This window comes from Lissotriton helveticus, chromosome 11 (genome assembly GCF_964261635.1).
Source record: "Lissotriton helveticus chromosome 11, aLisHel1.1, whole genome shotgun sequence".
Lineage (NCBI taxonomy): Eukaryota > Metazoa > Chordata > Amphibia > Caudata > Salamandridae > Lissotriton > Lissotriton helveticus.
Genome location: NC_136072.1, coordinates 169,300,874 through 169,324,143, shown reverse-complemented (window position 1 = coordinate 169,324,143; position 23,270 = coordinate 169,300,874).

Sequence of the window (23,270 nt, the reverse complement as noted above, 5' to 3'; positions counted from 1 at the left end):
AGGTACCCTGTGCCAGAGTACTTGCTTGTTTCTGAGAAGTGCAGGTGCCCTGTGCCAGAGTGCCACCTGCTTGTTTCTGAGAAGTGCAGGCATCCTGTGCCAGAGTGCCACCTGCTTGTTTCTGAGAAGTGCAGGTACTCTTTACCAGAGTACCCTCTTGTTTGAGAAGTGCAGATACTCCGTGCCAGAGTACCTGCTTGTTTCTGAGAAGTGCAGGTACCCTGTGCCAGAGTACCACCTGCTTGTTTCTGAGAAGTGCTGGTACCCTGTGCCAGAGTCCCACCTGCTTGTTTTTGAGAAGTGCAGGTACCCTGTGCCAGAGTAAAACCTACTTGTTTTTGAGAATTCCAGGTACTCTCCAATTAATGGTATTGCATATTAACTGAGAAGTGCAGGTACTAAACCTCTCAAAATAAAGAAGTGCAGGTGCTCAGTACTTGAAATTACCAGGCCATTTAAAGCACTGCTTCTAAGAAACAGTTTCCTTGCGATATAGCTTCTGTGCTTTGAGCTGTATACACATCCTTCTTTCTGAAATCTGGTGGCTTAGTGGACTAATGTGTCCACTGTAGGGGCCTGTATTCGGCCTCATGGTCATAGGTTCGAATCCCAGCTGGGTTCACTCAGCCTTTCATCTTTCTCAGGTCGATAAAATGAGTATCATTGATTTGGGTAACAAACATGTTATTCAGCACTAAGATATATTTCTGGGGTAACATGGGCTTTACAATTACAAATGTTATATTATGTTAAGTTAAGCAGTGTTCTCCAGGAACCAATACCAGATCTGTCCGCTCTCTAACCCGCGGCATATGGTTTTTCTATAGTTTGTGAAGATCATGAGCGTGGTTCTATGCAGATGGCTGGCAATGCTCTTCTTTCACCTATATGGAGCAGGGTCCTTGCAAACTGGTTACACTCAAAATATGTACGCTTGTCTAGTTTTGGCCATCCTGTGTAGCAGCCGCGCTGCTCCGAAGTATGGCTGCAAAAAGTTACTGAAGCCAACGGTTCTTGTAGGTGAGACCAGTTGGCCTTGCCAATGCTTGTTATTGTTTCCTGGGTTATATTTTTCCTTTGGGTTGTAAACTGCCCCAGTGATATGTGTAGAATCCCTTTTCCACACATGCTCTCAGACTGCACAAAAAATTAAGACCCTATCCATGCTGGTGATGTAAATAACTACTAGAAGCAGGATGCAGTGGGTGTGAGGAGCTAATAACCAGCAGGACTATTGTAAATGGTAATTTCAATGTAGCATTTCCGGTGTAGAGGTTGCCCGAGAAGACTCGATGTGAGGGTGTGCACCATTGCTTATTTTACAATGTCTCAAATTAGAGGAAAGAGTCTCATTGTTGTGAAAACACTGCAAAAACAAGGATGATTCCCCAGCATTCACTATAACAATTATTTCCAGTGGTCAAGGGTGGGGGGGGTCTGAGGGGTACGACAGGCCCACGCTTTTTAAATTTAAGGAAACAGTTCCCCTACTTTTTGTGAAAAGACAACTGTCCCGGGATGGTTATTTCTGAGAGTTCAAGGGGCATATTATCAAGCGAGTTTTCGCTAGTTTAGCGGCACTTCCCGGCGATACAGCGGCCATTTTTATATCGCACCATTAACAAGGACTCGCTAATAAGCTTTAGCTCTTGTTTTCTGACGATATTAGCCATTTTCCTTTTCGCTTTGCATGTCAGCCATGTATATCGCTAATGACATGCAAAGTAGGCGTTCCTGACTTAAACTCCATTGAAATAGTGACAAACACAGCTTCCGTCTATTATCAATGCCCGCGAAGCGATAAGAAAACTCGCGCTTATCACTGGAATTTATTACCTGAAAAAAACTTGACTTAACCATCGTGTCAATGGTAGGTGGAATGGTAGGTTAAGTACACACTTTCCTATTAGCAAGCTTTTCATTAGCGCACTTGATTTATCGCGGGAACACTATTGCTGGTTTTACACGGCATCGCTGGATTATCTATCACCTTGGCGATACGTGTTGATAATACAGCGCTATCACTGCGAGGAAACCCAGCGATAGCCAGCGATAAAAAAACCCAGTTCTAAGCATGCTTTGCGATAATTATCGCAATTCGTTGATAATATGCCCCCAAATGCTTTAGCTGAAAAATATGCAGGGAGACTCCTTTGCTGTGAATCAGAGGGAGGGCAGACAGCTAAACAAGCCTTCCTGCCAGGGTGCCTGTGGCCTGAGAGACATGTAAATGTGCGCAGCTGGTCAATCTGTACATGCAAAGGGTGCTTGGGAGCTGGTATTGGCTTTAAATGATGGAACTACTTGAAACTTTCTGATGACGCACTTTTATTCTTTTTGAGTGGTATTGGAAGGGAGTTACTACCTGAGCTGTGAAGTGTGTGCTTTGTTTTGGAAGAACTAATTTATCTTAAACCTTTTTGCTCATTTTGTCGCAGCCTATCTTTATACCGTATACAATATAATTTTAAAATAATTACTTTAATATTCATAGTGCTTTCTATCACATGCTAGGACCTCGTTTCACTAAGCATACACAAGTCACTATTGTCCACTGCACCAACCAGGATTCAGTTCTGTGGCTCTCTGTTGCAGTGCATTAACTAATAGAGGTTTCATAAAGTACAATAGTACATTTCCCACTGATTCGCTTAACTTGTAGAATTTATTGTTCGTTTCATGTGCATTATCCTATTTGTAGTTAGCTGAAGCTAAAGGACCAAAAAAAGTTATAGAATACTTTGTTATTTAAGCCATGCCTTTGTCTACGCCCCCACACTCAGGCACCTTGACCCCGTTGTGTGCAGCATCCCAGTTTCCATGCTTATTTTTAATGCACTTCGACCAGCTGATTATTTCAACTGCTTCAATTGCGGAAGTCAGCAAAGGTGCCCATGGAAGTTGCAATATCACCAAAGGACATTAACACGGTGTTGTTCAGTACCACACAGCGGTGCCATGCTATATAATGAGTTTGGGCAAAGTGTGACCCAGAGCTGCTTAATATAGTATCCTGTTGCTGAGTAGGAAACAGTGTATTCTAACCTGTGCAAAAATTCTGAATTTCGACACAGCGGTATTCAGTACGGTATTATAGTGCGTAGCATCACTCAGTGACTGCTTGGTGTGGTGCACGACTGTCCAACATACCAGTGTTATCCTGTGTGATTCCTGTTGTCAGTGCTTGGTGTAACTGTGGTAGGCTGTAGCCTTTCCTCTGTGGTCTCAGGTAGAGCAACACGCCTGAAGCCTTTCCTCTAAGGTCTCAAGTACAGCAATAGACCTGAAACCTTTCCTCTATGGTCTCATTTAGAGCAACAGGCCTAAAGCCTTTCCTCTATGGTCTCAGGTAGAGCAACAGGCCTGAAGCCTTTCCTCTATGATCTCAGGTAGAGCAACAGACCTGAAGCCTGTCCTCTAAGGTCTCAAGTACAGCAATAGACCTGAAACCTTTCCTATATGGTCTCATGTAGAGCAACAGGCCTAAAGCCTTTCCTCTATGGGCTCAGGTAGAGCAACAGGCCTGAAGCCTGTCCTCTAAGGTCTCAAGTACAGCAAAAGGACTGAAGCCTTTACTCTATGGCCTCAAGTACAGCAACAGGCCTGAAGCCTTTCCCCTATGGTCTCATGTAGAGCAACAGGCCTGTAGCCTTTCCTCTATGGTCTCATGTAGAGCGACAGGCCTGTAGCCTTTCCTCTATGGGCTCAGGTAGAGCACCAGGCCTGAAGCCTTTCCTCTAAGGTCTCAAGTACAGCAACAGGACTGCATCCTTTCCTCTATGGTCTCAAGTACAGCAACAGGCCTGAAGCCTTTTCTTTATGGTCTCAGGTAGAGCAACAGGCCTGTAGCCTTTCCTCTATGGTCTCAAGTACAGCAACAGGCCCGAAGCCTTAACTCTATGTTCTGAAGTACAGCAACAGAACTGGGCAATGAAAGATACAGAGATCCAAGCACTGTTGTTCTCCCTTCCTCTAATATTTATGATGGAACATGAGCTCTGCTAGCCCAGGGCGTGTCGCTCGTGCAGATACTCAGCCTTGCATTATTGACTGTGGTGCCCATGAAGAATTTCACTATTTTATCTCCCTTGAAACTTTAATAGGGGAGCAGAAGTCACGTTTGGGTGTTCTTTGGGGTATTGTCTTTCCTACTGAACTGGGAGTTCAGCCAACAAAGAAGTTATGAAGGAGAAGGTAATTAGAGAAGGAAGAAGGTGGGCAGCCACAGAGAATATCTCTCTCTTGATGGTTAGTTCAGGAAACCAAGCTACAGAGTCTAACATAAGTATCAACAGAAATAGACAGACAAGTGTGTCTGTGTTTGCCAGACTGCAGTTCATCAGCTGTAATCAGGAGACACATGGTCTCATCACACATTGTTAGACAGTGTTCTGTGAACGGGTGTAGCAGCACCAAAGCACAATTGAAAAGATCAACAGCTTTTATTTCAGAGATCAGAAGCAGCATAGGACTCCAACAACAGAACTGACAACCTTATCCTACAATAGCATGCCATGCAAACAAGAACTATTAGCATCTGTACAGAACACACCTACCCTCTGCCTCACTCGCACACATTCCCCGCATCTGCAAAAGCAAAACTGGAGGCCTCTTATTCTCCTACATCGCACCCAAGACTTGGAACGGCCTCCCTCAACACATCAAAGCCTCCTACTCCAAGAAGCTGAAGACCTGCCTCTTCATGTAAACACCTTGGGCACCTCACACCTGCCCAAGTGCCTGGATACTCTCTCGGGTGATTAGTGTGCTTTACAAATCAATATAACATAACATTTATATAAAACAACTGAATATATATAAAAATACAGGAACAACAGAAAAAATTGAACGAGCGGAATAAAATGTACACAAAGTTCTTAGAAAAAAACATATGTAGAGCACACATAATGTGTAGATTGAACATTAATAAATCCTCACAACCCGTACTCCTTTAACCACTCAGGATGTGTTTTATTTGTCTGCATGCCACCTTCCGCTCAATGTTAGTCACTTGACATCTTTCATGCACAACCCTTTCATTTGAAAAATAGCCTTCTGGTGTTCCATTTCTCACCTTATTCCAAAAGAACGGTGTTCCCAAGGTCCTGTTGGGTTTTTATTTGGATCAGAAATGTTTTACTTCACTTTACTCACCCATCCTTCAAGTTGAAACAAACAAAATCACCTACACAGAATTTACGTCTAGGACCACACATCCCATCATTAATTCCATCTTTATACGCATCCTATTCAGTTATCACCCACCTTGACACTTGCATTTGATCACAATGTACCACTTCACAACTTCCCATTTATGCAGACATGCATCAGTGGCTCTAATTCTTTCAAGTGGCAATACAAAATGTGGTTTCCCTGTCACACACTGTGGAGTGTTTCTGTAACTCCAAAGCATCTTTCTCAACTCATTTTTCCACTTCAACCCTGCTTCCTCAGCGAATTGTAAACACTCATTTAACACAATACTAACCTTTCTACTAGACCATTTCTCTTGAATGACATAGAGCTCTCTTCTGGTGAACTAGTCTGTGACTCCTTAGAAATTCTTATATGTTCCCTGACACAAACTGAGGACCAGTTTCTATAGCAATTTCCTTAGGAATACATTCTGGAATAGAAATATATGCTTTGTTATTAACACATTTACAATTTTTTATCTCTGGTCACTTCACAGATTGTCAATCAAGACTATGACTAACTTATCCTTCACTGCCCCATGGCCGAATTGCAGGCCCATTGTCGTTTTCCCTATGTTAGCATAAGCACTTTGCAGACTGCCCTCTGCTTTGCTCACGTTACTATATAAACATATTTTGCTTTGTGCCACACTGTACTTTCACACAGAATCTGCTGTTTTCACGTTCTGTTCTTTCCTGAGATTTAGTCTGCACACTGTAGCCAGGTCAAACAACAATGCCCCTTGTTATTTTGTTCTGGCCAGGCCTTAGCAGTTAGACAAGACTCACAAATGCAGCTGTTGTTTGGGAACACATACTTTGTCATGTAGATATGCACTGAATAGGTAACAACACACTTGAAGAGTGATCTTTCCAGGGAAGAGATCTTTTCAGCACCTGAGATGTAGAAATTTCATCTGTGCATGCTAAGGTAATGGGTCTGCTGCCAACACCCAGAGATGATCTGATATATAATTACTTTGCTTTTGTAGAAGGGGAGGCAGGTTAGGTTATTCTGTCTTCTATAATAACAGTTCCTTTCATGATTTATGGACTACTTACAATGCTGAGCATATTTGTGTTGGGCATTTTCTTACTTATTGTGGCATGTATACTGCACACTACAGCACGATAGTTAAAATAAACATTTTAAACATTTCTCGTGTCTCTGTCAGATCTTATTATGGACTAGTACGAGTGTGAGATTGAAAGGGTGTGTCCTGCATCCACAATTGCTGAGAGGGTTGGGAGTGTTGTGTTCTAGGGTGTCTAATAACGTGTTACTCTGTGAGTGAGTAGAAGGGCAAGTGAAACACTATAGCTAGTCGGTCCTGGGCTCATGGGTACTCAGGTGGTAGGATGACTCATTCCCTGCCTACTAAGGTTCTATGATCCCAAGCATAGTTCTGTGACTCCGCAGAATCCCTGCAATATTCCAAGGTGACTCACTCACTACCAAATACATGATACCACACATGCAACTGACACATTCTCTTACATGCTTCTCTAGATCACGATCCATATTTGCCACCAAATATTCATACAGGCTTTCTTCTTCATGGAAAATGTACATAGAATCAAATCCATCACACTTTGATGAAGAGATGCAGGAACAAAAACTCACCTTTAAAAATACCTCCTTGACCACTGATAATTCCTATCAAACCAGTTAAAATTTTCCTACCAGCTCGTCTTTTGCTAGTTCCTTCTTCCTTCCCTTTGAAACGTTTTCCTTAACACACAATTCACCATCACAATTTATGCCTTGCTTCCATTCTTTTTCAGTAATGGCTCATCCTGAAGTTGTCTCAATATTCGCTACAATCCAGTTATCCTCTGTCTCCTTGAAAGTATCACAGACTGGACAGGTAATCAGGTGTACACAGGTACATACTTTACCTAAAATAAATATTCTTGTAGCTTAATATCGACTTGGCTTTACATGGAGTAGCCTCCCTCACCCCTCTGGTAGTAATAATATCCACATGTGGTTTACGGTCTGCACACAATTAAAACTTCATTCCGCATAGGAAGGGCTGGAGCGCACAGCGCAGAGTGAGGAGACTGATCAGTTACCTTGGACTAGGCCACCCAGGGTGGTTGCAGCATGTGTGCTGGCTGCTCATGGTAGACTGACAGACCTGGTTGCCTGAGTAGGAGGCAGGGTGGACCCTGTCGCATCCAGGTGTGTATGGATCCAAGATGGTGGCCGGCCCCTGGAACCGAGCCATTTTGATGTGCATTCTTCTTTGGTGGACCAACAGCTGTTATCAAGAGGGCTAGTATTTGGGGTGGCAGCCTGAAGACATCAATACCGAGGGGCTGGATCTGAGCCTGGATCTGTGCTTCAACAGATGTGGTGATGATGTAAGCTGGCATGGACGGGAGTGGCTGGGCCAGTCTTATCCTCACACCACCTGTGGCTACATTCCTTGAGCACCAGGATAACCAAGGAAGCCATCCCAGTCCCGATCTGCCTGATGTGCGCCCCCCTCTCTTGTGGGTAGAGGGGAGAATGTGTCTGTGCGGGGGCTGCCACTGACATTTTTCTACCCAACTACGGACAAGCAGCCCCCCACATGCAGTTCACCAGCATACTGCAGAGGGGGCTCTGAAAACTGAGAGCCAGCAGGAGTGGGTGGCCTGGGCAGGCATTCCCAGAAGCACAGCTCCTGTGGAGGGTGCAGAATGTGAGCATTACTGGGGCATTGTGTCTGGACAGCTTAGAACTGGGGGGCTCTGTTGCCAGCAACTGGTAATTGAGCTGCACCTGTGACAGGAGGGTGCAGTTGCAAATGAAGCACATGGGCCACTAACAATGCATGGCCAAGTTAGAGGAGGGTGCTATCTGAATGTGCTACCACAGGACTCTGCTAGAGTGATATTGTTCTAGGGTGTCTTGCATCAGACTTTCACCATTGTAAACCACAATGGGAGAGACAGGGCATTGAAGTAATTGCACCAGATTAGGATAGAGCTGTTTGCAGGGAGGAGCTATGGTAGAAAGATGCAAGAGCAACACAGGTGTGGCAGTGCCAACGGGGCTTCAGATTTAGCTGCCATATCTTAACTGAAGTGAACCTACTTGGGGTGGACATCATCAAAAGTAAACCAGAGACTAAAAGTGGCAGAAAAACCAGCTGGGATCCTAAAAGCAGAGGCAGTCTGACACACCTTCTGGCAATAGGCTAAAAGAAGAAGGCAGATCACACCATAGTAATATACATGTTATAGGATTGCCAGAAAGAGTGGAAGTCAACTCCCTAAAACCCTTCATACAGCAATGAGTGAGAATCCCTGTGTCCTGCCAGCATCTCAGAAATATTTGTTCGGCCCGAGCCTTGGCCCCATGCCACCTGCAGAGGCACAGCTCAGAGCTGTGTTTGTAAGGATTCTGAATCATAAAGGCAGAGACATAATCCTGCAACATGCCGGAAAAGAAGTAGGCAATCAATATGAGAACAGGTCACTGATCCTAACATTGACTAAAGCAGATGGGACCGGGCTGTCACCTAGGTTGTATTAATGACACCTCGCACCAGCAGCTCTCAAGCCCATTTACTCAATCCCTGAAAGTTGCAGACAAGCGTAATGGAAAATGTTCTGTCTGAAATGCACCTCCAAGGCTCATGGAGGAACAGGTGGAGGTGCTGGGAAAAGGCCTTCAATTAGAGGAATGTATGGCAGCCATCCAAAATATGCCTAGGGAGGAAGACAACAGGGATGGATGGGTTTCCACTGAAATTCTACCAGAATCCCCACTCTTCTCTGACAAGCTCCTAGAGGGCAAACAAATGGGCTGATTGCTGGGAATATGAGGTACGATATTATAAAAATGCTATTAAAGCCTGTAAAAGACCTAATACTCCCAGGATCATACAGACCCCAAAATAATGATTGTATAGACTCATCTCTATGATAGGAGTAGACATAAAGATATTAGCGGAGGCCCAGGTGAATAGGCTGGTTTAAGTAGTTTGCATGCTGGTACATGATGATAAGTGCAGTTTCATTATGGGCCGTAGCACACTCATGAATATTAGAAGGCTGAACCACGTATTTCATTCTGTGAACCAGACGGGGCTAGAGGGTGCCCTAACAGCACTCAACATAGAAAAAAGCTTTTGATACATTTGTTTGGAATTATATGCTCATGGTCCTGCAAAGGTTGGGGTTTGGCACATGCTTCATTGGTTGGATGGAACTATCCTATACCATCCAGTTGGCGAGGGTTGGATCCAGGGGAAGGTTTTCCACATAATTGGAGATTCACAGGGGCACCAGAAAGGACTGTCCCTTGTCTCCATTGCTTTTTGCCTTAGCAGTGGAACCCTTAGCGATTAGGCTGAGGACTGTGAGACTGGGAGATACATATCGGGGACACATTGTGTCCATGTACACAGATGACACATTGTTATATATAAGTGAATTGCTGAGGTCAGTCCCCGTCATTCCACGAGAATTGAACCTCTTCACCAAAATGTCAGGGTTACATATAAATAGGGACAAGATGCTACTGTGCCCCTTGGGCGGCTGTCTACAATAGAGAGTGCTCACTTGCCTAACGCAGGCTCAGTTTGGGAGACAGATAACTTCCATTATCTTGGTGTATGTTCAGCCAGTTATGTTCTGCACAATACATTGTGCCCTCCATAGAGATACTTTTAAGGAGCTGGGCCACATACTGACATCCATAGTATGGGCAGGGAAGAGAAGTTGGGTCTGATTAGAAGTTCTTAAAAAACGTACAGAGGAAAGCAGCTTTGGTCTGCTTGACAATACTACATGGCGGCACAATTGCAGCATACTGCAAAATGGTGTGACAAAGCCAACAACTGGGAGAAGAAGCTGGTCGGTGGCACGCCGGAGGGAGATACTCTGCCTCAGGTGCTAATAAAGGGTGGTTCCCTGTGAGGTCATTATTTACAAAGAAATGACAGAACATGTTGTTAGCCTCTTTTGGCGTAACGATACCCTCTGCCACTTCTGAAACGCAGAACTGCACCATATTTAAAAGAATATGATGCAGACCTGCGTTTCCCCCTGCCCTGGCGCTAACTTTAGCAGCCTAGCGCCAATGCAGGCACTCTTGCACCATAGTGCAAGAGTGTCTGTGCACAGGGGAATATTGTTTATGTGCAGGATGGTCCCCCTTCCTGCACATAAACAATCTTTAAATGCCGCTTTGTAACTTCTATGTAAGCTGCTTAATGCAGCACAGACAGAAGTTGCAAAATGGCATTTAAAACAATTATTGTTTAAGTTCAGGAAGGGGACCTTCCTGCACATAAACAATCATTGGCTTTTTGCTGTTTCTATGTGTGCTGCACAATGCAGCACACATGAAATCAGCAAAAACGAGGAGAAATTAAACATTGCTCGTTGTTGCGCCAGGGTAAGACCAGGTTTTCCCTGGTCCTAATTCTGGCGGTGCCTCCTATTTACACCTCCCTTGTAAATAGGAGTGTAAATAGGAATCAATGGGTGTTACGATGCAACACCCACAGCAAAACCCATTGCCCTCCTCTTTCACGCTAAGCATAGTCTGAAAGGGGGTCTTATTTACAAGGAAGCATTAAGCCACATTAAGTGGCTTAACGCTGCTTTGTAAATAAGCCAAGGCCACTATCACCATCACAACGTCACTGAGATGTTGTGTTGGCGATAGGGGCTTGTAAATATGCTCCATAGTCTATATGATTCCACAACCCAGGGAGAAAACAGTGAAAACGTTTTGAGACACACACCCTTCTCTAGAGGCTTGGAAATTTGGTGGGTGGAAGCCTTTTAGATGAGTTAGCACTGACATGTATAGTGTCCACAAGAGAGAGGGCAGATGCAACACACCAGGAGACCTAAACCCAGGTGAAACCTTCACCTTGTTCGCAGCAGCGCAGGAGGCATTTGTATAGGACCAGGGCAGTTCCTTCAATTTACACGATGGTCAGGAACAGCCTGGGAGCTATGGGTGGATTTTTGTACTATTCCTGCTGCCTCACTCACACTAGAGGCCCTGTTAACAACGGAAAGTGGATGCGAGCTGGTTTAGAATCTTTATAATGCTCTGAAAGTAGATAACGTTAACATTCTCATTCCAGCCTGGGAAGTAGTCCTGCAGACACTTCTGTGAGAAGGAGAATGGGAGAGAGCATGTACTATGCCCCTTGGTTCGCCCCCCATACCGAAGGGGCGGGAGATATGGCTGGACATTGAGCCTTATTGGAGGCCACCTCCTCCCTCCACCGGGAGCAGAACCTGGATTTGACAGAGGGTATGAGAGAAATGGAGAAAGGTAGGGAAGTTACTGGGCTGAGGGACACTGGGTTCAGCCAAGTCGTAAATTTACTTACAGGTATTTGGCCTTGGGGGTGGAGGGTATTTAACTGCAGGTGCCTGGCAAGGGGCTTTCTCTCTCCTGGGGTGTGGTATGCACATGGAGACACCTGCAGGCAAACTGGGAGTGCATTGTGAGAAATTTGAAAAGGGTCAATCTGGATCCACGACATTGAGATCGCATGGCTAAACTGTGATCTGGTGTGCATAAGTATACCATGTTAAACTGTATACTCCGGATCTTACTGTAAGCCAGGAACCGTAAACCTCACAAAAAGCCGGGGATGTTAGTAGGTTGGTTACGCATTGCCATTCACTGGCTGGACCATAGAGCCCCCTGTGGTAGAGGAATGGAGAAAGGACCTGCTAGAATGGGATTTGGCAGAAGAGATAAAAATTAGAGCAGTCAGGACGATGAAAAGGTGAGTGAGGACGTGGCACTGTGGGAGGACTTGATACAATTTTTAGTTCGCCCTGAAGGCATTAAAGAGGATGTACATCAACAAGCAATGAATGGGATGGAACACACACTCCGTGGTGTATTCAATTACGTACAGTTGTGGCGTGCCTCAGGAGTATCACGCTCTGATCAAAGAGTGTGGCTGAATCATCAAATAGGTAGCATCACCTCCATAGGTGACGTGCCCCTGAGCACAGCTAAAGGCCTGCTGAAAGCAGGATCTATGAGTCTAGTTAAATGCAGTGATCAATACATTAAATAAATTGGCTGCGTTTTGAAAGTTTTTTATTTTTCCGATTTTATGGCTCCATATCGAGAATAATTAATCCAAAGATGTATTAATCCATTTTATCATTCAAATGAGTCTCCCGATGCATTTCGGGCAGAGGCTGCACTTCTTCAGGGGTAATTTCTATAATGTTCTTAGTAATATCTTTGCATACTTTGCCTGCATCTTGATATGGGTACTCATTGTCTTACACCGTTTTGCTCATCTTTGCACAAAATGTTATGTTAAAGGATTTAAGTTGTCTGTATAACCTCTATGTGTGTAAAGCGCTCTGATATCCGCGAGGATCTTGTTCGCGCTCTATAAAACTTTCAACAAAAAAAATAATTAGATTCCCCATATTAGACCAATGTTCTGATGTGTTACCTTTGCCTCAAATTGTAAAGAGCTCTGATATCCTTCAGGATCAACTCCGCGCTATATAAAACTTTATAAATAAATAAATAAATAAATTGTAACAAACCAGCAATTAAAATGATGGACTCTGACTTTCCTATTTTTTTAAACAGGCAGGGTGGGAGGTTCTTCAAATCTTTGATCTTAAATGAATTGTTGTTTGAGGTGGTGTTACCTGCGACTAAGGAGCAGTGTTTGTGATAGGCCAATTACCTAAAGGTGAGCCAAAGGATACCCTTAGGGGAAAATGGCTTAACAAAGGGAGGTATCCCTCATCAGCGTGTTGGAAACCCAACAGCACACATCGGTTATATGGCCTCCCTACTGTAGAGGTTCAGCATTACAAGTGGAAATCAAAAGCTATTCTTATTCGGTGGACTGGTGTGGCTCACTGGTTAGAGGCGGCATACCCGGAAGCAGAGAATGGCCCGGGACCAGGGTTCAATTTCCGACGCGGCGGGGTCGTGGACCAGGGTCAACGGACTCGATAATTCTCGCCTCGGTGCTTACTCTAACCAGGGACCACACTCGGCAACTCTGGGCATTAAGCTTGCCTCATCTCTACAACGGCCCCCCACAGATGCCGGGGATGCCTGGCTCCACCTTGGAGATACCCAGAAGGGACCATCTCACAGGGAAAGCCAGGACGGGTTCCCCAGCGGTCTTCAGTGCCAGGACGCTTACGGGCAACAGTGCGCTTTACAAATCCAGCACATTTACATTTACATTTTAACCTTCTTGATGCTGTGACCATGCTGCAATACTACAGGTCTCCACACACCTTGCACTGTGATAAATGTAGTTCCGGTGCAGGAGTTTGCACTTTTTATCCTTGCTAATGCTGTGTTCATGCAACAAGAACATACTATTTCCAAGATGCATTGCGTTGAGGAATCCATATTTCCAAAATCTAAATGAGCTAGGCTGTTACAACATTGTTGAGATGCCGGTTCAAATTAACATTCAAATTAGCTCTCCCCACGAGCCTCATCCCAGCTCTCAGACACTCAAAGCCTTGCCCTGTCCCTTCCCCTCCCCTTCCTCCGACCTCTCCCTCGATCCCGAAAAAGGATAACCTGACTTGCTCCACCATCAAGAGACCTCAATTCCTCAACCTGAACCACAACACCCTAGATGCCCCCAACTCCCACGATTCCGTGTCACAGCGTCTCGCGGCTCTTGAAAGCCAGATAGACGTAATCTCCCTGAGCCTAACGGAAATCCTCTCTAACCTAGGTATAGCCCGCAAACACTTGAAACCCCCTTCCAGGTCTCCCCACTCCATCAACACAAACCGCCCCCCTAGGCCCACAGAAACCACTAGTACCCATCTGCACAGTCCCCCCTACTGGGTCCCGGGCTCATGTGCATAAGGCCTCAAAAACCGGAGCCCCCTTCCCTAGGACCAAGAGCCATACTCTATCTGATACAAAACACCCGACCTCAAGGCCCTCCAGAACAGAAGCACCTACGTCAGACTGTGAAGCAGCCTTACTAGCCGATGCATACCACACTCCCGCCTTAGACTCTCCTAAATCCAAAATTCAAGTGATCACAGGACACCGGAAAGACCTTACCTGCACCAAACCATTGAGACATCCTGTCCTGACCGCCATACCTAGGGCGACTAAAGATAGAACTACCAGCAATCAGGTGCTTTTCACCAACTGCCTACTAATCAACTGCAGATCGGCCTCACTACACGCAACGGAACTAGCCGAGGCGATCCTCACTCATGATATCGACATTGCGTTCCTCACGGAGACCTGGTTGAATAAGCTATCTCCTCCCTGTCTAGACATGCTCGTACCACCTGGCTTCTACCTCATCACCAAAGACAGGATAGATCAGCAAGGAGGAGGGGTTGCTATCATCCACAAGGATAGTTTGGGCATCTCGGAAACCACCTCTTTCCACTACGATTCTTTTGAATGTCTATCCGCCATCATCAAGACCAAAGACAATGATTCTTTACTATGTCACCTGCTCTAACACCCCCAGGCAGAAACAACGCTTTTGGTGAACAATTATCCGACCTGATAGCTCATGGTGTACTTAGCGACTCCAATAACCTAATTCTGGGTGACCTGAATCTACGATGGAACGAGACACACAATCCTCTAATCCAATCGCTATCTAGCCTCCTCGATGATAAAAACCTTAAACAACACTGCACTGAGGAAACTCATTACAAAGGAGCCACATTGGATGCCATCATTTCGCAAAAGATCTCTATCACGGTCAACCACATACTTCCCGTCGACTGGTCAGACCACCACATGATCCTATTTCATATCAATCACCCCATTATCTCCTACCAACCTCCACACGACCCCCCAAAATGAATGATAGCCTAGAAGCTCAGTTGAACTCACTTCTCCCGGACAACAAAGCCCACCTCTCCACCAAAGATCTCACTGATCGGTACAATTCCGAGCTAGTGTCCATACTCGACAAACTAGCTCCACTAAAGCTCAAAAGAAGCAGAGCCACTCCATCCAGAACATGGTTCAACGATGACCTCAACACAGAAAGGAGAAACTTAAGAGCCAAAGAAAGAAAATAGAGAAATAACCCGACCAACTGAAATCAGCCCGTAGGAAGTACAACAACCACATCAAAAATAAGAAATCCAACTTCTTCCGCGAGGCACTGGACGAGGCTAAAAACAGACCGAAGGAACTCTATAGCATCATCAGACAACAAACCTCCAAGCCAGTGTCCTCATCTGTACAGGCGTCCAAAGAACTCTGCAACAACTTTGCACACTTCTTCAACGATAATATAGCAAGAATCGAACTATCATTAGACATCAATGAATCACACCCCACGAAGAGCAGCTCGGCTGTACCCCCTGCCCTCTCTCCTGGCTCTTCTCTCACCCCCTGGCTTAGCTTTCTCCCCATTCTAGAAACAGAGATAATCTCGCTGATCTTGACCTCCAAACCATCAGCTCACATCTCAGATCAAATTCCTCCCCTACTAATCAAGAAACTGAAGCACACTTTTGCACCTATATGGGGCAAAATCATAAATAGCTCCTTAAAAAATGGAGTGGTCCCTGATTGCCTTAAATTGGGACAAGTCACCCCCCTGCTGAAAAAACCCGGTCTAGACTTGACAGATCTGAACAATTTCAGACCTATATCTAACCTCCCCTTGCTCTCAAAAACACTTGAGTGCTGCGTTCTTCATCAACTGACACAACACCTGGATAACATCAACCTCCTAGACCCCCACCAGTCTGGCTTTAGAAAAGGCCGTAGCACAGAAACCGTGATGCTGAACATCATTGATGACATCCATGGATCTCAGACAAATGCTGCCTCCTCATTCTCCTTGACCTCTCGGGGACATAGACACTGCCTGCAGTATCACGGACGGGCGCAGCTCCCGAAGCGCCGCAGCACCAACAGCAGAGGGCTGGGCTTTGCTCCGCCAGGCTCCCGGCCGGGCTTGGCTCTGCCCGGGCCCCTCCCACTTCAGTGACGCCCTCACCAGCGCCAGGAGGTGCATAAAGGCAGCGCCAGCAGCGGGCTCTTGTTGGGGGACACAGACACTGCCTGCAGTATCACGGACGGGCGCAGCTCCCGAAGCGCCGCAGCACCAACAGCAGAGGGCCGGGCTTTGCTCCGCCAGGCTCCCGGCCGGGCTTGGCTCCGCCGGGGTCCCTCCCACTTCAGTGACGCCCTCACCAGCGCCAGGAGGCGCATAAAGGCAGCGCCAGCAGTGGGCTCTTGTTGGGGGACACAGACACTGCCTGCAGTATCACGGACGGGCGCAGCTCCCGATGCGCCGCAGCACCAACAGCAGAGGGCTGGGCTTTGCTCCGCCAGGCTCCCGGCCGGGCTTGGCTCCGCCGGGCCCCTCCGACTTCAGTGACGCCCTCACCAGCGCCAGGAGGCGCATAAAGGCAGCGCCAGCAGCGGGCTCTTGTTGGGGGACACAGACACTGCCTGCAGTATCACGGACGGGCGCAGCTCCCGAAGCGCCGCAGCACCAACAGCAAAGGGCCAGGCTTTGCTCCGTCAGGCTCCCGGCCGGGCTTGGCTCCGCCGGGGCCCCTCCCACTTCAGTGTCGCCCTCACCAGCGCCAGGAGGCGCATAAAGGCAGCGCCAGCAGCGGGCTCTTGTTGGGGGACACAGACACTGCCTGCAGTATCACGGACGGGCGCAGCTCCCGAAGCGCCGCAGCACCAACAGCAGAGGGCCGGGCTTTGCTCCGCCAGGCTCCCGGCCGGGCTTGGCTCTGCCGGGGCCCCTCCCACTTCAGTGACGCACTCACCAGCGCCAGGAGGCGCATAAAGGCAGCGCCAGTACCCCGTCCCGCGGGACGCGCGCGGGCACGCGCCGGGAGAAGCCCGGGACAAGGGCGGGGCCGTCTGTGGCCGTCCGGGGCAGGAGGAGGCAGGGCAGGGCCCGTCACCCTGTCCGGAACTATGGGGAAACGCAAACACGCCACGAAGGAGGGAGAAGGTAAGAACGCCAAAGTTCCACGCAACCCAGAGTCAATCATCTCATATCTTACCTCTGCGGTGGGGGCGCTGACTAATGAAATTGCAAATGCTGAGAAAGAATTGGGTCTTGTACAGACTGGCTCGCCTACCCCAGACCCCCGGGTCGATCCCCATTCTCACCCCCAGAACCTGAGAGACCCGGCTCATCCAATCCCACTCGAACCCAATATAATTTTGGTCACCCCCCAATCCCCTCACATGGCCAACCAGTCACCACTCCAAGATAAGGGCAACGCTGTAGTACAGGAGCCTCAGCACTCCTCCATGCCAAACAGCACAAAATCCAGTGACAATGCTCCCCCTCACCAGCCCATTACCAAGGCAGACTTTACAGCTCCTCAAGGATCCCACGCCTATTTGGCAGACTTGGTTGAAGAGATGTTTGCATTCCGGCTGGAACCACTACTGGTAAACATTGCAAAAGACATTGTGGACACCTTGAAACAATGCGTAGACAATATTTTGCTTAAATGTGGTCGTATTGACATCTGCCTTAAAGAGCTGGAGCTGCATACTCGGGGGAAGCGAGACTTGGGAAATTCGGATTTGATTGATAGCCACGAGGTGATTATGGCCTCCCCAGGGCAGGGAAACAGACCAGGTCCCATTATAAGCATAAACCCGCCCGAGGGCGCTAAAACATCTCATGGGGAGGCACAGAAGACCATAGTCATGGGGGTCCCACCTGAGCATAAGGCAGCCTATCCTTCAGTTACAGAGCAAAGAAATAAGAGGTCACAGGCAGATCGGAACCACATAGTGGAGCTCCCCCAGATGCAGCACCCCTTGTTATTATTTTAACAGGAATCCCACGCCTAAATGGTAATCAGAGGGAACTAGAACAGGACCTACTAAACAGAACTAGAAGGTGGTGCGCACAATTTAGTACAGGGAGTGCAGATGTGGGAAAACATATCATAGCTGCAAGAAGGGTGGATTGGGTGGGGCGACGGGAGAAATGTATTCCCGGTGATTGTGTGATCGTTAATTTTAACATTCCCAATATGGCGAACACATTACTCTGGGACGGATCTGCCCTAGATGGTGTAGGTATAAGACCTCTGCCACTGGGTTTCTTTTATCCACCTCCATCCCATCCACAGCCTAACATAAGATCTCGGCACACCCCCCCACCACTAGGCCTCGGGGGGAGGGCAGGGACGGGGGAAGCGAGACACTACTCTTACCAAGCACACCAGGCTCGTCTATGGGCGGGGGCAAGGACTGTCATATCGGGTCACATTGCCCCCGATAAGTTAGCTGATACCAGGGCAGACCCTGTTGCGCTGAGTAATAGGTTCTCACCCCTCGCAGATCCCTCTACCCTGGATCTAGTGGATTGACAACTACCAAATGTTTTGCCCGCACACGAGAACCACCCTGTAGTCAACCTATATCATAAAACAGTGGTACTTAGTTGGAACATAGCAGGGCTAAGGAGGAAAGCCGGGGATGTCAGATGGGTAAATTTTGTTTCAGATCATGACATCCTGTGTTTCCAAGAGACGTGGGATACAACTGGTAACTTTTACTTAAACGGTTATCGTAGTTTTTCAGTCAAAGCAACTGCTGGGAAGGGAGGGAGGCCCAAAGGGGGCCTGTACACAATCATTGCTATAAAATTGGCAGGCTCCATGAAGAAAATAGATTCACCATCGGATAGTTTCTTATGTGTGGAGTGGGTTAGGCCAAACCTCCCAACAATTTTAATCGTAAACTTTTATAATGCGCCTGATAAGGTCCCGGGTAACACCCACCTGAGTTCCTTATCCTCTTTTTTATGTCACTATAAAGCACAGCAATCAGTCATATCAGAAATTATCCTCATGGGAGATTTTAACACACACCCCTGCGGATGGGACTGTTTCTCTAAACAACATATGGCACCCCCGGGTGCAACCAGTCCCCACTTTGAACATATGGCGCAGGAAATGGAGTTGGAAGAACTACTTGCAGACACAAACCTGTTTGAATTAGCGGGGCCTGAGGGCGAAAACAGGGCTCCGACGTTTATAGGTAGAGATGCAAATACTGTCATCGACTATATTTTCATTTCTACAGGTCTTGTAGAGGCGGCATCCGACCCCGAAGTTAAGGTGACAGCATTTAGCGACCATAATCCTCTGACCCTGACCCTGAACTCTGGGAGTAACACTGCAGCCCAGGTTGAGCGTCTGGGCGGTGGTAGTGATTCCATTGTTCCCAAGGATCAGGGGAGAAGATTAAACTGGTCCAAAGTGGTCCCGGACACATTTTTTCACCATCTCAATGCAAATGTACAGGCAGATCTCTTAACATGCTCAGACATTACGGCAGCGGATACAGAAATCATCAAATCTTTTTCTAACATTTTCACACAGGTACGCCATGACCTAACCCTAAAGAATAAGCGACCTGAAACTGACCGCCCTAGGTGGTTTGACAGGGAATGCTCTAAAGCACACAAGGAGGTCATGGAGGCCCTTAAACAGCAGCCGAGAAACCGTGAGATGGTGACTCAGTGTAGAAAGTCGTATAGATTATCCATCACTAATCGGAAAAAGTCTATAAAAAATGAGGCTTGGGACAATCTCACATCAATTAACATCCTCAGAGATAGTTTGAAATTCTGGGCTGTGATAAATCATCCTTATTTTGCTGAGGAGGAAAACTCCATTATGGACTGTGTTATCCCGGAGGAAGATTGGGTTGCCCATTTCAGCAAAATTTATAACAGCGATGAGCCACTAGCCCCAGATAGTCCCCATCAGCTCATACCCCCTGAAGTCCCCTTGCAGTTCAGTGAGCATGAGGTAAGCCGGGCCATTCTGGAGATGACAAAATGTAAAGCTCCAGGACCAGACGGGATCCCCGCAGATCTTTATAGGTCACCCATGACCACGTGGGCAAAAATACTTACCAACGTTTTTAATTCCTCCATAACAGCTGGGTTCCCCAAATCTTGGTCCTCCTCAACCATCATCCCCATTTACAAGAAAGGTCCCCGATCAGACCCGGCCTGTTATAGGCCAAAATCACTTATCGACTCTGCCGTGAAAATTCTAGGAAGAGTCATATTACAAAGACTGGGGGACTTCATCAAGGAGAAGGGGGTCCTCTCGGATCTGCAGTATGGGTTCAGGGCTGGGAGAGGAACCATGGACCAGTGTTTGAACTTACTTATGCTGGTTGGCAAATACACAAAGGCCAAGGAGGGCAACTTATACATGGCGTTTATGGACCTCTCCTCGGCTTTTGACTTGGTCAACCGAACCAAGCTATGGCCCATGCTTGTCAGCCTGGGCATTGATGCATCACTGGTAAATTTTCTAGCGGCACTCCACTCAGATCTGACAGCCTCCATTAGAACTGATCGGGAGGGCAACTGTACTCGGCCATTTCGTTCTAAAAGGGGTGTTAGACAGGGCTGCATATTGGCCCCCCTCCTTTTCACTCTCTATATCAATTCACTAGGGAGAGAGCTAGAGCACTCATCACCCGATATCCCTCGCGTAGGGAATACCTTGGTGCCCACACTCCTCTACGCGGACGACGCGGTGCTCCTAGCCCGAACAGGGATCGGGTTACAAAAACTCCTTGATGCTTTTGGAGAGTTTATGGGCTCACTTGATCTGGTGATCAATAATAAAAAATCCCATATTATGGTGGCAGGGAAGCGCCGGAAAACCCAAAAAGTAAAGACGTTTACCTGCATTGGCGAGGGGGTGTCCAGGGTACCAGTCTTCACCTACTTGGGTGTCATTTTTGAAGAGGGGGGGTCCTGGACGGCTCAACAGAATGCAAAAAGTATAGCAATCAAAAGATCAACTTCAGCTCTATTGAGCTTTGCAAGGAGATTGGGCTCTCGCCCAATGGATGCCCTACTGAAAGTGTATAAAACAAAATGTCTGTCTATAGCCAAATATGGCGCCCCCTTGTGGGGTTTTTCGCCACAAGGGAAAATACAAATTGCAGAAAACACTTTCCTCAGAACACTGCTTGGAGTTCCGCAATCAACACCAGTGTTTTCCTTGCATACTGAGTTAGGCTTAGGGTATGTCACTGATGAGTTACAACTGGCCCCCTAGTCTATTGGGCTAAAATCTGGCTAAATAACGAGATCCCCTTGAACCACTGCATTCTTAAGGACTGTATGGCGCTAGATAAAGTGTCGAAAATTCCCTGGCTAGCATATATTAAAAATGAGGAGAATAAATTGGGTAGGCCAGACCTTTATAAACATCCTACCAACACAGTTAAAGGGGATATAAAATGGATCAAGGACAATTTCTTGCTAAGGGCGTACCAGGCTAGGGAGGAGGAGGAATTAACTAAGCCAAGAGTTAGAGCAAACTTTTTGCTCCTAACCACTCCTTCTCTAGAACCCTACCTAAAAATTGTAAGCAAACCCTTTCATCGCCACCTCCTCATCAGATTCAGGTTTAACATCATTCAATACTCCCTTGGGGATTTCCCAGTCTGGGGGGTTCCAGACTCATTAAGTCCTTGCAGCTGTGACAATTTCTCAGAGCAGACCCTGATGCATTTTGTCATGTTCTGTGAGCACTACAAGGAGGGTAGAAGGCGGTTTCTAATTCCTATCCTGAGAGAAGTGGGCTTCCGACAAGTACGCCCAGCCTTGCTTTATCTACAACTATTGGGTACTACCAAAGTAATGCTTGGGGTTGCTAGCTTCCTGGTGGCTGCTATGCGTATCAAGACCAGGAAACTATCCCCGAACATTCAGGTGGAGTGACTAAAGACACGGGGCTGCTAGCTTCCTGGTGGCTGCTATTGCGTTCTGAGACCGGGAAGCTATCCCCGAACATTCAGGTGGGGTGATTAAAGACACGGATTTTACTGTTTTTATTGTTTTAGTGTTTTAATCCACTTGTAGTATGCCCACTTTTATAACTATTGAATGTATTCTTATTATCATGATTGCTGTATGTTCCCAATTTGATGAAATGTGCCATTTTACTGTATTGCTTCTGCTTTTATGATTTTAATCAATCGAATAAAGCTTGTTTTGACTGACCTCTCGGCAGCATTTGACACAGTGGACCACAAACTCCTCATCAAGGCTCTCCAAGAAAGAGCTGGCCTCGGCGAGGTAGTTCTCAAGTGGTTCTCCTCCTTTATACACAACCGCACGCAAATAATAAAAATCAAGAACATCACCTCGGAAACCCAGCAAGTTAACAAGGGCGTCCCCCAAGGATCGGTGCTTTCTCCACAGCTTTTTAACATCTATATGGAATCGCTCTCCAAGTTACTCAATAAAGCCAACATCCGCTTCCACCTCTACGCGGATGATACACAGATCTATCTGGAAACCTCCTCTTTCACTGACATCCAAAGACTAAATGATGTCCTGAAAGATGTTCAAGAATGGCTAACAAACAACCATCTGAAACTAAATCCAGACAAGACCGAGACACTCCTCATCTCGAACAAGGACGACAACCCTCAAACCACGGAATGGCTAAAGACAATCGATGCGCTCAAAGGGAATCTTACTCTAGCAGACTCTGTTAAATCTCTTGGCGTCACCCTGGACCCTAAACTAAACATGATGAAACACATTAAGAACTCTGCCAAAAGTGCACTCTTTAACCTCAGACTTCTGAACAAAATCAAACCATACATTCTTAACAAGGATCTCAAACTGGCCACTCAATCCCTGGTACTGTCAAGACTGGACTATGGGAACGCAATCCTAACAGGTATTCCTAAATCACACTTGGCACCGATCAAAACAACATTACATGCGGCAGCCAGAATGATAGCCGGCATCAAATAATCTGATCACATTTCCCCGACACTCAAAGAACTCAAATGGCTACCAGTAGAAATGCGAAGTAACTTCAGAACGGCCTGCCTAACCCACAAAGCCCTCCACACCGGCAAACCCGAATACTTGGCAAAAAAACGCAAAAAAACTGGCCAAGCCAGGAATCTGAGAAGCTCTACCTCCCTCCTGCTCATCCTACCTAAAACCAGAAAGAAAAGAACAGCGGACTGCTGTTTCACGGAACACGCCCCTAAAATTTGGAACTCCATCCCCACGCACATCAGAACCATACCGTCCTTTGTGGAAT